This window comes from Orcinus orca, chromosome 17 (assembly GCF_937001465.1).
Source record: "Orcinus orca chromosome 17, mOrcOrc1.1, whole genome shotgun sequence".
Lineage (NCBI taxonomy): Eukaryota > Metazoa > Chordata > Mammalia > Artiodactyla > Delphinidae > Orcinus > Orcinus orca.
The window spans coordinates 78,468,547-78,483,297 of NC_064575.1; the positions used below are offsets into that span (position 1 = coordinate 78,468,547).

At 44.3% G+C, this 14,751-nt stretch overlaps 1 protein-coding gene across 4 annotated transcripts in view; it reads left to right on the forward strand.

The window, feature by feature from the left end:
• Nucleotides 1–14,751, forward strand: part of EFR3A (EFR3 homolog A) — a 183,929-nt gene that overhangs the window by 165,415 nt on the left and 3,763 nt on the right. The window lies entirely within an intron of this gene.

Consider the following 14,751-nt stretch of genomic DNA (forward strand, 5'->3'; position numbering starts at 1 on the left):
CCATCCCTGTGGCCTCCTTAGTCATTGACTCATAGTGGCAGGGGAAGGGAGAGACCTGGAGGATTATGCACCAACTCTTAAATGCTCTGGCAGGAAGTGACACGCTTACATTCATGTACAGCCTCCACCAGAATTACTCATGTGGTCCTGAATAACTGCAGGAAGTCTGGGAGGGGTGCAGGCATATTCAGGGAGAATCAGTGTCTCTTCCATGGGTTTTCCCGCTGCTTAGATGGAAAGTACCCTTCAAATACAGCATCCCTGCTGCTTATAAATAAGAAAATAATATTAATACACACGTACACGTGAGTGTTCACACTCTCTTTCCTTCACTGCAGCACTGTGTGCCAGGCTTTCACCTGGGCATTTGCTGCACAGAATCAGTATGACCGTTAAAAGCCGCAAAGCTGAGACTAATAGGAAGGATGGTGAAAATTTATTGAGTGCTTTCTGTGTGCCAGACACCACACAGAACGCTGCCTGACGCACACTGTCACGTCATAACTACACAGTCTTGACGTGTAGGTATTCATGTATTACCCATTTAATAGGGGCTGCGCAGACTTGATTTGAAAAGAGTAGAAATTTGCCGGTGGTAGAGAACGGAATAGATCTGGAAGGTGACTTGGGGAAGAGGAGAAATGTCAAGAGAAAGTGCGCTGGGGTGAAAATTGTCTCAGGAATTGAGCATCTTCACGGAAAGTTATATTTTAAGAAGTTTTGCTACCCATTAGGGATAGAACCACCTTTGGAATTTTCTTGAAAGATCCTCGTAAACGTTTAAATTTGCTTTTTAATTATCAGTAGATACTTCAGTGGTGTTTCTTCTGGATGTCACCCTGGACAGAGATAGGCCTCACAAGGCTGGGGGGTGCTTCCCTGGAGTCCTCCCATTCTCATAAATCTGTCTACTCTTTGAAGCTTGGTTTTCCTCATCAGCAAAATGGGGATAAGAGAACCTAGCTCATAAGGTCTTTGTGAGGATTTAAGATAATGAACCTAAAGTACTTAACCCAGTGCCTGGCACATATAGGCGCTCGGTACATAACACCAGTCATCATGGGCAGGCAAAGTCCCCCTTAAGAGCCTGGGCCACCGTGGGACACTAGGGCAGAGGAAGGAGCAGGAGTTAGGGTCTCACACACTTGATTTGCATCTTGAATGCCCTCTGGCTCTAGATACTTAACCTGCATTCACTCAAAAAATCTTTGTTGAGCTCATGGCATTGGTGTTACAAGCACAGACCCTGGAGCCCAGCTGCCTGGCTTTGCTCCTTGGTTTGGTCACTCCTGCTGTGCAGGTTATTAAACCTCTCTCTGTCTTAGTTTCCTCACCCAAGGCTGTTATATTTATAAAATACAGTGAATGGTATATGGTGCAGAGCAAAGGCTGTGTAAATTCTTGACAAATAAATAAAAGTGTTGGTGCTTCAAAAGATGGTGGTACTCCAAGAGTAAGAAAGAGGATTGTACTTCCATCCATATGGGGAATATGGATGGAATTACAATCTTCAAAGTTATATCTTACAAAGACTGGATCAGAGGTCCAAAAATTTCCTCTGAAACGGAGTCATCATTATTTCACTGCATTTCCCGTGGCCATTTTTTTTATTCTTTCTTTTTTTTTAAAGTATAGTTGATTTACAATATTGTGTTAATTTCTGCTGTGTGGCAAAGTGATTCAGTTATACATATCCGTTTCCATTCTGGTGTATCACAGGCGTTTGAACATAGTTCCCTGTGCTCTGCAGTCGGGCCTTGTTGTTTCCCGTGGCTATTTTTGAATAAACAGCCAGTGACACTGGCACAAAAGCTGGTCATGTAGTGACACAATGACGATAATAACGTACTCAGTGGGGTCAAAATATGCTGCCCCCAAATATACCACTTTGGCATATGGATTATTTTGATCTAAAGCCCGTTGAGAATCAACAGGTGCAGAAAGAAGCCTTCTTGGAGCCTCCGCTCTCCGACTGAGAGCAGGTCTGCCATAAATTCTCCTTCCTGGCGGGAGGGGGAGTCTTACGGCCATGAAGGGAATGGAAAGTTGGCACCAAGATGGGACTGCACAGACGAACCTTACTAAAATAACTCTTATCTTCCACTAGTTTCCCCATATATTTACCTTTCCACGATTTAGCACCCTAGAAACTCAAAACCCTTTTTATTTCTTGTCACTTCCCCACAAACTTAACATCCTTCTGTTAAAATGATACAGAAGCTTCAGGGTCTGACCACCTTTTTGAGGTTTTCATTTATTTCTGTGGTGCTCCCATCCCATATGTATATGAAATAAACCTTTTTTCCTGTTAATCGTTTTGTCATTTCAATTTGCAGAGCCCCAGATACTGAACCTAAGAGGGTGGAGGAAACAGTTATTTTTTCCTCTCCAACAGTATAATTTATTGAATCTCTACTTTTGGCTATCATCTCTGTTATTTTGCCTTCTCAAGCATCCCATGAGATACTTCAATTATACAAGAGAGGGCCCCGGGGATCGGTGGGAGAGCCCCTTACTCGTGGTCACGTGGCTCTAAGTGGGAGAACTGGGGTTTGAACCATGGTCTCCCAGATACTAAAGTTTGTGTCCTTTTTTTTACCATGTTCTGCTCTGTTCTCCTGCCCTTCAAAATACCAGCCCAGAGTGCCCCAAAGGACCTGAGGTTGGAAACACACAGAATTGATGATTATTTCAAAGCATTTTGGTGGGTCGAAGGGTGAGAAGTCCGGTCACACTCCCAGGAGAAGCGCTGAGAAGTGTCGTTGGGATCCGTGATCCGTGAATCAGCCCAAGAGGCTTATGAAATGGATTCACAGTCTGTCTGTGTCTGACTGGCAGTAGCCCTGGAGCTGGAAATGTGAGTGGTCAGAACAAAGCTGCTGGAGCCTTAATTAAACATTGTATCACTTCCAGTTAATGGGGATCACCAATCAATAAAGGCTCGTCTAGCCTGCCAAGGAAACCTGCCTTTCTCACTGGACTTTGCAGCCGAAAGATGGCCAGTCAGATACAGAATAATGATAATGCCAGTGTCAGGGTCAAAACTCACCCTGAAGTCCATCTTGTTTGGACCAGCCACAGTCAGAGCAGCATGTTCTCAATACATTGTAACGGCGCACTTGAGACAGGAAGACAAGAGTACAGCCATTTTGAAAAAGGACTGGGGGAAGACCTTGGGCCAAACGGGCCTTGGAAGCAAAAGAACAAAGGCTCTGGGGTCCTGAGTCCCAGAGACAAAAACCAGGCTCACAGGAGTACAAGATTAACTTTGTCTCTGTTACACTAAGGAGTGTACCTAGTTGCCACAAGACAAGAAGCTCAACTATCAATTTTAACCTTATCTGTTCCAATGTTTTCTTGCAGAAAATTCTCAGGCACTCCTTTTCCCTCACCAAAGGCTCCCTATTCCCGACAGTCACCATGGAGCCACCTGGTGCCGATCAAAGAAGTTTGATGATTTCTGGAAATTAACCAGTGATGATGAGACAAACCCTCCCTATTGTTATAAAAGCAACTCGCCCCTTCTCAGGGAGCTGCCACTTTCTTCCACCTTCTCCCTTGTGCACAAGCTCTCTCTTTTAATAAAAGAGAGAGCTTTGCTTACCTAAGCGTCTTGTGGAAGTGACATTCATGTCTATGGTATTGCATCCAAGAATCTGGAGATAACACTTGCACTCAGCATCCTTCCTAGTGAGGACCAGCTCCCTCTCTGTGAGGAGGACCCAGAGGCCTAAGGCCGTACACCCCGGCAGTCGGCTCCACTGCCCGGGGGAGACACTGAAAGGGGAAGTTCTGGTTTTTCAAAAATAGTTCATTCAGAAAAAGCAGCAAAGAATCTATTATTTCTTGACTATCTGAGGTGCCAGGAATTTTACATATGATATCCAGTGGTCCTGGAAGTAACCCCACTTAGGGGTTATCGTCCTTATTTTATAGTTGGAGGAAAGCAAGGCCCAGGCAAGCAACCGGCCCCTGGGAACGCAGCTCAAAGAGCCAGGAGTGGAATCCCGGTCTGTTTGCCGCCAAAATCCATGATTGATTGGCCTCTGAGAAAGTATAGTTTCTGAGCTGTTGCCTTGCTGCCCGCCATTTTTCAGGGCATTCTTTTCTTCTCATTCCAATTCTTTGGATTAAAGATCATGTTTCCTTTATCACAGATGTGAGGACAAGCCATCCTCCCGGCTGAGGACTGCATTAAGATGCTAATCGATAGCTTAAGGGAAAAAATGGAAAGAAACAGACTGTGATCAAGGGGTGAGTTTTAACTTAAGTGCAGAGTAAGGGATTGGGTGATAGAAACTCCTCTCCTATCATTCGGCAACCAGGAGCCCAGAGTTTGGGAATTAGAGCAGATGCATTTCTTATCTGGCTTCATGCTTTGGGGAGTAGAGGGAACCGAAGGGTTTGCAAATCTCTACGGTATGTGACTTACCTGTCTCCCGAGCAGGATAAAGGACTTCAAAGAATTTAAGCAGCCTGAAAGATTAACAGCTAAGTCAGAGCTGTGGGGTTTATATGAGTTCTTAGTGAAAGATACAGAGGGTGGAGGTGGGGAAAGGCTTGATAACTTTGCTTTAAGTCCTCCGGAAAAAAAAATGGAATAATAATCCTACCAAGAATTCACAGCGGTGAAACCGAATCACCTCCATTGGAGAAAAATGCCTTTGCTGTCCGTGAACAGAATGACAAAGCACTGATTCAGCGTGGGATGGGAAACCTCTTCTGACAGTAATTACATGTATTGAAGGAGCAGAACAGGATCACAGGGTGATGATTTCCCCTTCCTGCTGTACAGGTCTGTGAGCCAAGCATCACCTGTCCTGTGAGCCAGTGCAAGTCTTCTGAAGAACCGGCTAGGGTTGCTCGTGAATTTTAGCAGGGTGGGCAAGCCTGGCCCCATTGCCTGTTCTTATAAAGCCGAAAATGGTTCTACATTTTTAAACAGTTGTAAAGAAGCAAAAGAAGAAGAGTATTTCATGATGTGTAAAAATGATATAAATTTGAATTTCATTATCCACATGTGAAGATCTCTTTGGCTGTGATATGCTCCCTTCAGCTACCCACACCCCAAACTTTACCTCATCCTTTTTATTCTCACCTCAGACCTCCCCGTCACCAGGAAGCCTTCTCTGATACCCTCCCATCCCATTAAGGGTAATATTTTTGTGTTTGTCTTATTGTGCTCTATTGGGATGATCTCTTTGCTTGTCTGTCTCCCTCAGTAGGTTGTGTGTATGTGTGTACCTTCAGGGCAGGTACCCTTGTACCTCAAGCATCCTGCCTCCCCAGCACCTACAGTGGTTCAGGCCGGCTGGAACCCACGCAGGAGGTGGGGGACAGTGAGGATATCGTCGGAAAACGAGGCAGGGGCCAAACGCTGTCTATGGGAATGGTCTAGGAGAGCCGTTTGTGTGCCAGACCTTTTCAGGGTGCTGGGGGCTCAGCTCCAAATAAGCCAGTCGGGATCCCTGCCCTCCTGGCCTGTACATTTCAGTTTAGGGAGATCAGTTACCTCCAAGTTACTTTTCTCATCTAGGAAACGAAGATCGCAATAGTAGCCACCGCAGAAGGCTGTCAGAAGGATAGAATGGTCGTAAGGAAAGGGTTTACGGCACCTGGTTCAAGGTAGACATTTGAGAATCGTTACCCACTGTCTGCCTAGAAAGATTGCATTTCTGAACTTTCGGTGGATTCTTGTGAAATATACCTACTGTGCTAACAGTTACATTTCCGGATGAAGCAGCAGGAACAAAAGCCACAGCCCTGGTTCTGCTTCAGTGACTAGCTAGCTGTGTGGCCTTGGGCAAACTGCTTGACCTCGCTGAGGCTCATTTTCCTTGTACTTAAAAATGCAGGTACAAAAAGACAAATGCTGCAGGCTTCCACTTGTACGAGGTACCTAATAGTCAAAATCATAGAGACAGAAAGTAGAATGGTAGTTGCCAGGGATGGTGGCGGGGAGGAGAATGGGGAGTTACTCTTGAATGGGTGGTGCAGAGTTTCAATTTTACAAGAAGGAAAGAGTTATGGAGATGGAAATTAGGGATAGTTGCACACTGTTATGAATTTATTCAATACCATGGAACTGTATGCTTAAGATGGTCACTATGAGTTGTCCCTACTCAATGCCCCCAATTCCTCTCCTCTCCTCTTTCGCAAGGCCACACCAATCAGGCATCACGGCAGCACCCCACCCAAACTGCCTTTGACTCCCATGTGGCTAACTGCTCTGCTCACTCGACCTCTCAGTGGCACTCCGCGCCTGCAATAGGTCACTCGCTCCATGAGATGAGGTCTGCGCTTGGCATCGCCAACGCCATACTCTTCTGATCGTCTTCTGTGTCATCAGCTGCTTTTGCTCAGCCTCTTTTGCTGGTTCCGCCTCGTCTCCTTGACCTCTTGAGGTTGCTGGGTATAGTCTTCAGGTGTCTCCTCTTTTTTCTCTATACTTGTTCACTTGGAGATCGCATCTTGTCTCATGGTTCTGAAGGTTATCTATAACTTGTCAAATCTATAGATAGATAGACAGATAGATAGATAGGTACCTTCAGCCCTAAATAATCTTAATTCCACACTCAGCTCTCTACAGAACATTTCCACTAGATGCCTCATATGCATCTCAGATTTAACATTTAAAAAGCCAAATTCACATCCTTTGGCAAAAACTTGCCCCTTCCCTAATCTACTCCCATCTCAATTAATGATGCGTTCATTCTTCCAGGTACTCAAATAAAATACTGCATACTCTTCCTGGATTCTTCTCCTTCTTCCACATCTCACATTCAGTCTATCAGAAAATCCTGTCATTTCTACTCTTTTTATTTTAATTGTCTGTGGCTGGGTTCTTTTTTTAAATTATTTTTATTGGGATATAGTTGCTTTATAGTGTCATGTTAGTTTCTGCTGTGCAATGAAGTGAATCAGTACCATGTGTAAAGCAGATAGCTAGTGGGAACCTGCTGTATAGCTCAGGGAGCTCAGCTCGGTGCTCTGTGGTGACTTATATGGGTGGGAAGGGGCAGCAGAGGCGGGAGATCCAAGAAGGAGGGGATATATGTATACATATAGCTGTCATTTCTACTCTTAAAAGGTATCTAGATTCTAAATATTAAGATTTCTCACCACCTCCATCACCCTGGTCCAAGCCACTCTTGGCTCTCACCTGGATTATTGCTAATGCAGTCGTGTCCCTGATTAATCTCCTTGCCTCTGCCTTTGCCTCGTTCAGTGTATTCTCAATACAGCAGCTAGAGAACCCCTTGTTAGCATCCGTCAGATCTTCTCACCTCTCTCCTCAAAGCCCTGCATGACTTCCTGTCTGACTCAGAGTAAAAGCAAACGTCTTTATCGTGACCCAGGAGGCTGTTCATGACCTGACCTCTGTTGCTTCCTAATTTCGTTTCTGCTTCTCTCTGCTAACTCCACCTGCCCTCCACTGGCCTGGGGCTGACCTGCCCAGAGCCAGAAGATAAATTGCTGGCAATGTTTTCATATTTGATGTGGAGGCAGGATACAAGGACAATTGGACTCTTCTCAGGGGAGACACCTTACACGTCTTCAGTGTGGGGAAGCCACAGGGTCTCAGGTCACCTGGATGCCCGACATTGTTCATTGTTGAAAGCTTCATTGTTGGAAGCCGACATTGTTAGGAACAGTAACTGGCTCCCAGGAGGATCTGCGAGGTTATGAATGGGCTTTTGCTCCATTTGTGCAGATGGAAAGGGATTTTCTCAGGGGTATAATTTTTAGGCTCTTTTTCTGTCTGTCATGCGGTCATCTGAGACCGGAGGTGGGTATGTTTTATTGGGGGAGGGACATATGTTTGCTGAGTGGATGCTCATCTCACCTGTCAGCCCCAGGTCTTCACAATGACAAATGTGGACCTGATCTTCTAGCAGACCTTCTACCCTGCTTCCTAGTGGTTACAGGCACTGTTTTAATAATGAACAAGTTCATGGGCACCACGGCCAGCTTGTCCAGTGTTGGCCAACTTTGTCCTTTGACTTACAGAGTGATTTGTGGCAGCCTGGCTGGGTTTTTGCTTTCCTGTGTGTATGTAGGGTTTTCAAGTGGGCTTATGTATCAGATGCTCATGTTGCTATGCTGTTTTCCCTCTGCCCAGCTGCGAGCTCACCTGTGGTCACAGTACACAGGTCACAGCAGGCAGACAGCTCCTCTGGCTACGTCTCTCTGCTTCTCTGCCTTAGAGCTTTTGCACCTGGGAGCTTGCTCAGCTGTAGCACAGGAAAACTGACAGAGGAGGGAATTTATATCCCAGGGGCAACTCTCAACCAGGGAAGAACCGGGCTCCGTGGATGAATGCCCCAGATGCCTGTCCCAAGGTGGAATGATTCTCTGGTGTATTTCACATGGGTTCTCAGGGGGTTCCTGGTGGAATTGAGCCCAGTTACCCACAAGGATTAGCTCATTCTTTACTGGCTTTTCTCCCTCCCTGTTCCAGTCTCTCCACTCTTTGTCAGCTGTGTTTTCTGGGATCACTTTCCAAATATACTACCTGCATCCAACATTCTGTCTCTATTCTTGCGGAAACCCAAATTAAGGCAGCCAGGCGTGTGGGTACAGGATAGAGTCAAAAGCTGTCATTCACTGAACATGCGCTGAGTGCCAGATCCTTGGCTAGGATAATAACCCTTCAAGGCACACAGTTTTCTCCCCACTTTACAGATGATAAACCAAGACAGAGAAAGGTTAAGTAACTCTCCCAAGGTTCCCTGCTCCAACTCCCTCTTTCTCATGAGAAAACATCCCTTCCTGCTGTACTGACAAGAGAGAGAGGCCATCTGATATAAGCTTTACTAATTTCCTCTCTGTTGACTTACATTCACTCTGAGTCACCCACGTGGTCTTCCCCCCAACATGGTCTAGGAGGGGAAGCTTCTCCAAAGAAAGTGGCATGAGTCTTGGGGGTAGATGGTCCTGGGCCCTACTTGTGACTGTTCATTTATGAATGTCTGTCCTTGGGCAGGTCTTTTATGTTTCTGGGTCTGAATTTTCTCACCTATAAAAATGGAGTAATAATGTCTTAAAACTGTAACGATTAGATCATGTTTTACTAAAGTCTGTACATCTACAACCTGTATAGTGGCTGTTATTAAGGAGGTGTGCAGTCCACATCATGCACTTTGTAGCTGTGAAAACATTGAATTATGTTTCCTTTCTTGTGTCTTTATTCTCTGCGTCTCAACCACTTCTTACAAACATACCCAAATCCCGTCCTATTCCTCCTGCCCGCAACGAATAATGAACTGTCTTTCCTTGTCGCTCTGTGTTGCTAATGAAGCAAAGGACATTTTGCCACACAATCATTGAAATGTCTATTTATTAATAAGTGGTGCGGTATTTATTTAAGATAGAACATAAAAAATCAGGTAAGAATTGTTTGCATAATATATATGGAAATCAACTTATTAAAGTTGTTCAAATATTGGACAGAGCCAGAATATAAATTACACATACAGTTTAAAAATTACAGGAAATCATATTATAAAGAGCACGAAAGGCCACTTGTGGAAGAGTTGTGTTCCCATGTAAGCCAGAACGTGAAGAGAGCCTACTGTAGCATGGAGGCAAATTCAGGGGGCAAGGCACCAGAATTCTATGCCGTAAAAGGGGGTTAAAGAAAGTACAATCCAAAATCAGAAACAACGGATTCATGTCACTGGAAGCCTCAGTTTGCTCTTCAGATTGGTGTTTTCCATCACTGCTACATCACAAAGAGAAAAAAGAAAAAGAAGAATAGCCGTACCCATTGGAAGCAACGTGGAAGGCAGCTTCCTCTTTAAAACAGGGAATGATTGACAATTCTGGTGAAGTTGGTGCATCTTTCTAAGGGGGTTTTCAAGATGGGGCAGGGCCCACCTCACATCTCCAACAGCAAAGCCTGACACTTGACAACAAGGTGGCTGCCAGTCTTGGAACTTGGCCTCCCACCTGGACTCTGAACTCTCACAGGAACTTTGGAGGGTGGAGCTGCGCTCCCCTCCCTTGGAAAAGGATTCAGAGGGAAAAGAAGAGCCCAATTATCAGATCAGGTTGGCTTCCACTGGGAACCTCGATCTTTTCATATCGAGAAAGAGAAACACAACTGTTCTGAGCCTTTGGCCTCCCAGAGGATGTTTTTGAAGACTCACCTGTTTCTGCAGGATCTCTAAGCTCTGAAATAAAGGGACAGTCTAGAGACAAAAGACTAGTTAGGAGGGACACTTGAACTTGTTTGGTTAAAACAATGAAAGGAAATCCTTGGGGGCAAAGAACATGGGGCACTTGTGGGATAATCTGTAGCCACAGCAAACTCCCAGAGCTGATGGATTCCAGCATGAACCAGATGGACAATTGATGTGGCATTATTCTCCGCCGCCGACAGCTGGATCATGAAACCACGCAAAGGAGCAGACAGGACCCGCCGAATAGCAAGGGGAACAGTCAATGCAAGAATCACTCTTCTCTCCAGGGAACCAACAGGACTGTAATCATTTTACTTAAAGGTGATGGGGTGTGGGAGGGCAAGGCTTTGTGGAAGCCCGCAAGGCATGATTTGGGAGCATTTCTATTGACCTGGGAGACTTGGGGTGGGGAGGAAGAATGGGCTTTGGAGGTACATGGGTTTTGGTTAACGGCTTCTCCCTCTCAGCTTCAGCTTTCTATAAGATGGAAACAGTAATACCTCCTCAGTGGGGTTGTGATGAGGATTGCATCAAGTCGGGAGAGAGAACTATGACGTCACATGCTGCCCATAAAGAGAGCTTAGGGTGAATTCTCCTCCCTTTCCCTGAACTCAGTCTTGGGGACAGAGGAAGAGAACAGAACACTGAAGCGAAACGTGCTCTCATTTTGCGTTACTCTCAGGCAACAAGTTGTAGAGTCCATCTGACAAGTCTAAGAGGAATTGCAAATATATTCCTAACCCCTGGGCAAGGCTTTTGACCGCTTAATTATAAGTCACACTCAGGTTATTCTTACATAGACCCTTATTTTTTGACTTATTTCCCTCTGACACTTATTTTAACCTTAGAACGGTGCTATGTGAAGGCTGACAGAATGACAGTCATTAAAGTCAGTGGGTCACCTATTGCCATCCAAGAACTTGACCACCTTTCTATCTCTTAGGAGCTCCTGACTCAGGAGAACTGAACATCCTGCTACTAGCTTTAACAAGAGGAGCCCTGCCAAATTCTGGAAAATCTATCCCAAGCACAATATAAGTGGAAACCAACTATGGAAATCCTCATTTGAGCCAATGGAGGACTGGTGACTTCCTAAAATAATTTTCTAGTTACAGGAACATAAGATATCTTCAGTTGAATCCTGTTTGCTTCTTTGTAGCTTTTGGTGAAGACTAGAATACCTGGCTGTGATATGACCAAGACAGACGTTCTCTGGGACAAAGCAGGAGGAGTCAGGCTGTGCCCAGGTGGGACCCAGAGATCCCAGGGCAAAGGGACAACTTCAGTAGACCTGCTGACTTGGGGTCATATACTTCCCCAAAGAAATCACATCCCATTTCCTAAAATCAAGCCCATACATTTTTTTCAAGGAGAAATCCTGGTAACTTGGCTTATAGGTAAGGATATAACCTGAGGCATCACTCTGGAGCTGAATGAGTCCAAGCGATGGACCAAAGAACTGAACCAGTCTAAGCTTGGGGGAGAGGTCAGGGGAGCGGAGGGGAGGAGTGCTCTTCTTCATTCCTTTTCTCAACCACACACAGCAGCAGTGGTATGTCTGCAGCTTTGGAACACAGCAGGATTTTGGAAGAAAGAGCGATGTCATCTTTCAAGGCATGGGATCATCAATCATATTCCAGAGATGGGAAGATGTCCCGACACATGTGTCTGGTTTCGCAGTTTCTCCAGTGGACCAGGAAGTTCTCTCTCATCTCCTGGGCTCAACAGAAATACTTTATTCTCACTGGGTATTTTACTTTTAGTTTTTGATCTCCAACATCTGGTCCAGGAGTTAGGAGACCTGAGTTCTAGATTCTGCTACACAGTCACTCATTTAATCGCTGATCGACTAAGTGTGACTCCCTTTGCTCTGAGCCTCTGCTTCCTGATATAAAAAGAGAGGTGGTCTGGGTAATTAAGATCTCTTCTTGCTCTGAGCATCTAAGAATCTATGAAATTTATACCTCCCTGTGTCTATGATAATAAAGCACAGTTTCCTGCAGGGATGCCAGAGTTGAGGCTGTTCAAAGCTGGGAACCAATCCCCCTGAGGAGGGTTTCAGCAAACTTAAACTCTTTCTTGGAAGTTCTCCACTCATTGCTAGCATTTGTCTGACAGACATCATGGCACGGTTGAATTTCCTCGTTGAAACCACTCATTTCTTTATATTTAATTATTCCTTCTATTTGGCTTTACCTCCTACACATCATCCTTCGAGACAACGGGGCAGTATCTGGTACAGTGTGTCCCATGGAACTGCCACAGCCCAACCACTGGGACCCAACAGTCTTGCTCTCCTCATTCCGACATTCCTGCTCTTCCTTATTTTGATGGAAAAAGTAAGCATTTCTATTTCTAGAGATGTCCTTATTTAAATAGCAATTGTGAAAGTGCCTGATTTTGTCGTGTAAAAATTGGGATTGTATCCTCACCACTCTTTTTCTGAAAAAGATTTTCTAGTGTAAATTTAGAGTTCATGAGTAATACCAAGACTCAGGCAATGGCGTCCATACATGATGTAAAAAAAGAACACGAATAACAGTACCCCGGATATGGCAGTCATTGTAGTAGGGGCTTTATCTATATAGATTGTGTCTTTGAAAATCAAAACATGTCAGAAAAGCCAAAGACGTTTGAATATAAGTCAAATTTTCATCCAGGGCATCTCTATATCCTTCCGAGCTCTTTGGTATTTTTCATTACTGGTTTCCTAAAGCACTAAAGCTATGCAGATAGGCTGGTTCCTAACATGTTCTGACCTGGGCATCGTGATACCTGCTACCTGATTTAGGGGACTGTTGGCTCAGTTTTAAATAGTGTAATATCAGTAACACAAGAACTTTGGGTTGATTTGAATACAAAGAAAGGACTTACAGTCTGTTTAAAAGTTCATCCTGAAACAAGCAAGCCTTCAAAGACAAGTGAGGACATGGGCAGATTCCTCAGGATGCCCAGGGTTCAGAAAGCAAAGATAATCCTTGGGGTTCTAGGTGCCCTGGATATGTATTCAAGGAAAACGAAGAGTACCTATGGGGCATCTTCTGGAGGAAGCCTGGGGTGCACTTTCCAAAGTGCTGTTGGCTTCTTAGGACACTGGACACATTTATTCTCTTGCCCCAGGAGAATCTGATGTGCAGGTTTCCAGAAGCGGAGTGACACTTTTCTCTTCAAATAGATGCTGTATATTGGTCTTTACTATAAGCTTCTCTTGGTCAACACAATGAAATGGAAGTAGCTCAGCTCCTTGCCTGGTCTCAATTTGGAGAGGAAGAAAAAGCTGATTTCTCCAAGAACCTTCTCAGATACTCCAGAAACTCCTTCTTCCACAGCTTGTCTGGAGCTATAATGTCTAAAGCATTGAACGCAAGCTCAAAGTCCCCCTACAATCCAATCAGCCTTCCCTGAGCTGATGGGGTCATTACGATTTTGATGCAGAAGTTTTGCTTTCACTTTCTTCCTTGTTCAGTCTCTCACTGATTCCAGCCTAGGAAGCATTCCTGTCTGTATAGTTGTCTGCAGGGATGAAATCAGGTTCTTTCCACTTCTGGTAGACATAACTTAAAGGGACCTTTAATAATTCAAGGCCACCAGATTCCTAGCTTTTTGACAGCAGTCTGTATTTTTCTTATCTCTGAATTTCTGATGCATTGTGCAGTGCCTAGAAGACAGTGGTGCTTAATAAATCTTGTAAACGAATAACCAAAGGAACGTTTTTATCGTGCTCATTAGGGTGGTATGGAATTATGACAATGATCTTGGCCAGTTTTGAGTAGCTCCTGTTACGTTAACATCTTCTATAAGTAATTATTCTTTCAACTTACAGCGTCTAGGAACTGTCTTGCACAAAATAGGCATTAAATGCATACTATTGATTAATGAGCTCATTTGATGTACAGTATATACCTTGGGGTTTTCCGGCTATGTTTTCATGACAACTAGAGCTTTATAGTATCAACGCCATGTCTCATAAGTCTAATCTCTCAGTTTCCAGAACAAACACAGTTAGTGAATAGAACTTTCTCAATTTGATTTTTTTTTCCTCTCACAATAAAAAAAAACAAAAAAACTTTCAGTATTTGCTTGTGTGCTAGTCTCTGATAGTCAAAACTCAAAATTGATCTCAAGTATTTTCTTCTCAGCCCAATAGGATCACCCTTCACCTAACATTTGGAAAGTGTATTTATCTCATTAATGTTGATCCTGCTAAAAGACGACCTCTTCAATTTTGCATATATCATGTTGTGACACAGAGACTGAGTACATATATCATAGTTTCCCTGGAGAAAATCATCCTTCATTTGCCATTATTTCATGGAGTTCTGCTGAAACTATTGCAGTTTCCTGGGCAAGCTTCAGAACCACTGGTTTATCTGAAGTACAATAACCTTGGGCTGTGTTATTTACCAATTCTGTTGGATTATTTCATCATGCTGTTTTTTTTTTGTTTGACAAAAAGAGGTTTGTGGAAGCACACACTGTTTCTCCTAATAAATTATGTTTAATCCCAGACTCTGAATTTCTACTTCATCAATGCCAGCCATGTTGATGATGTCGTCTGTGGGCAGGC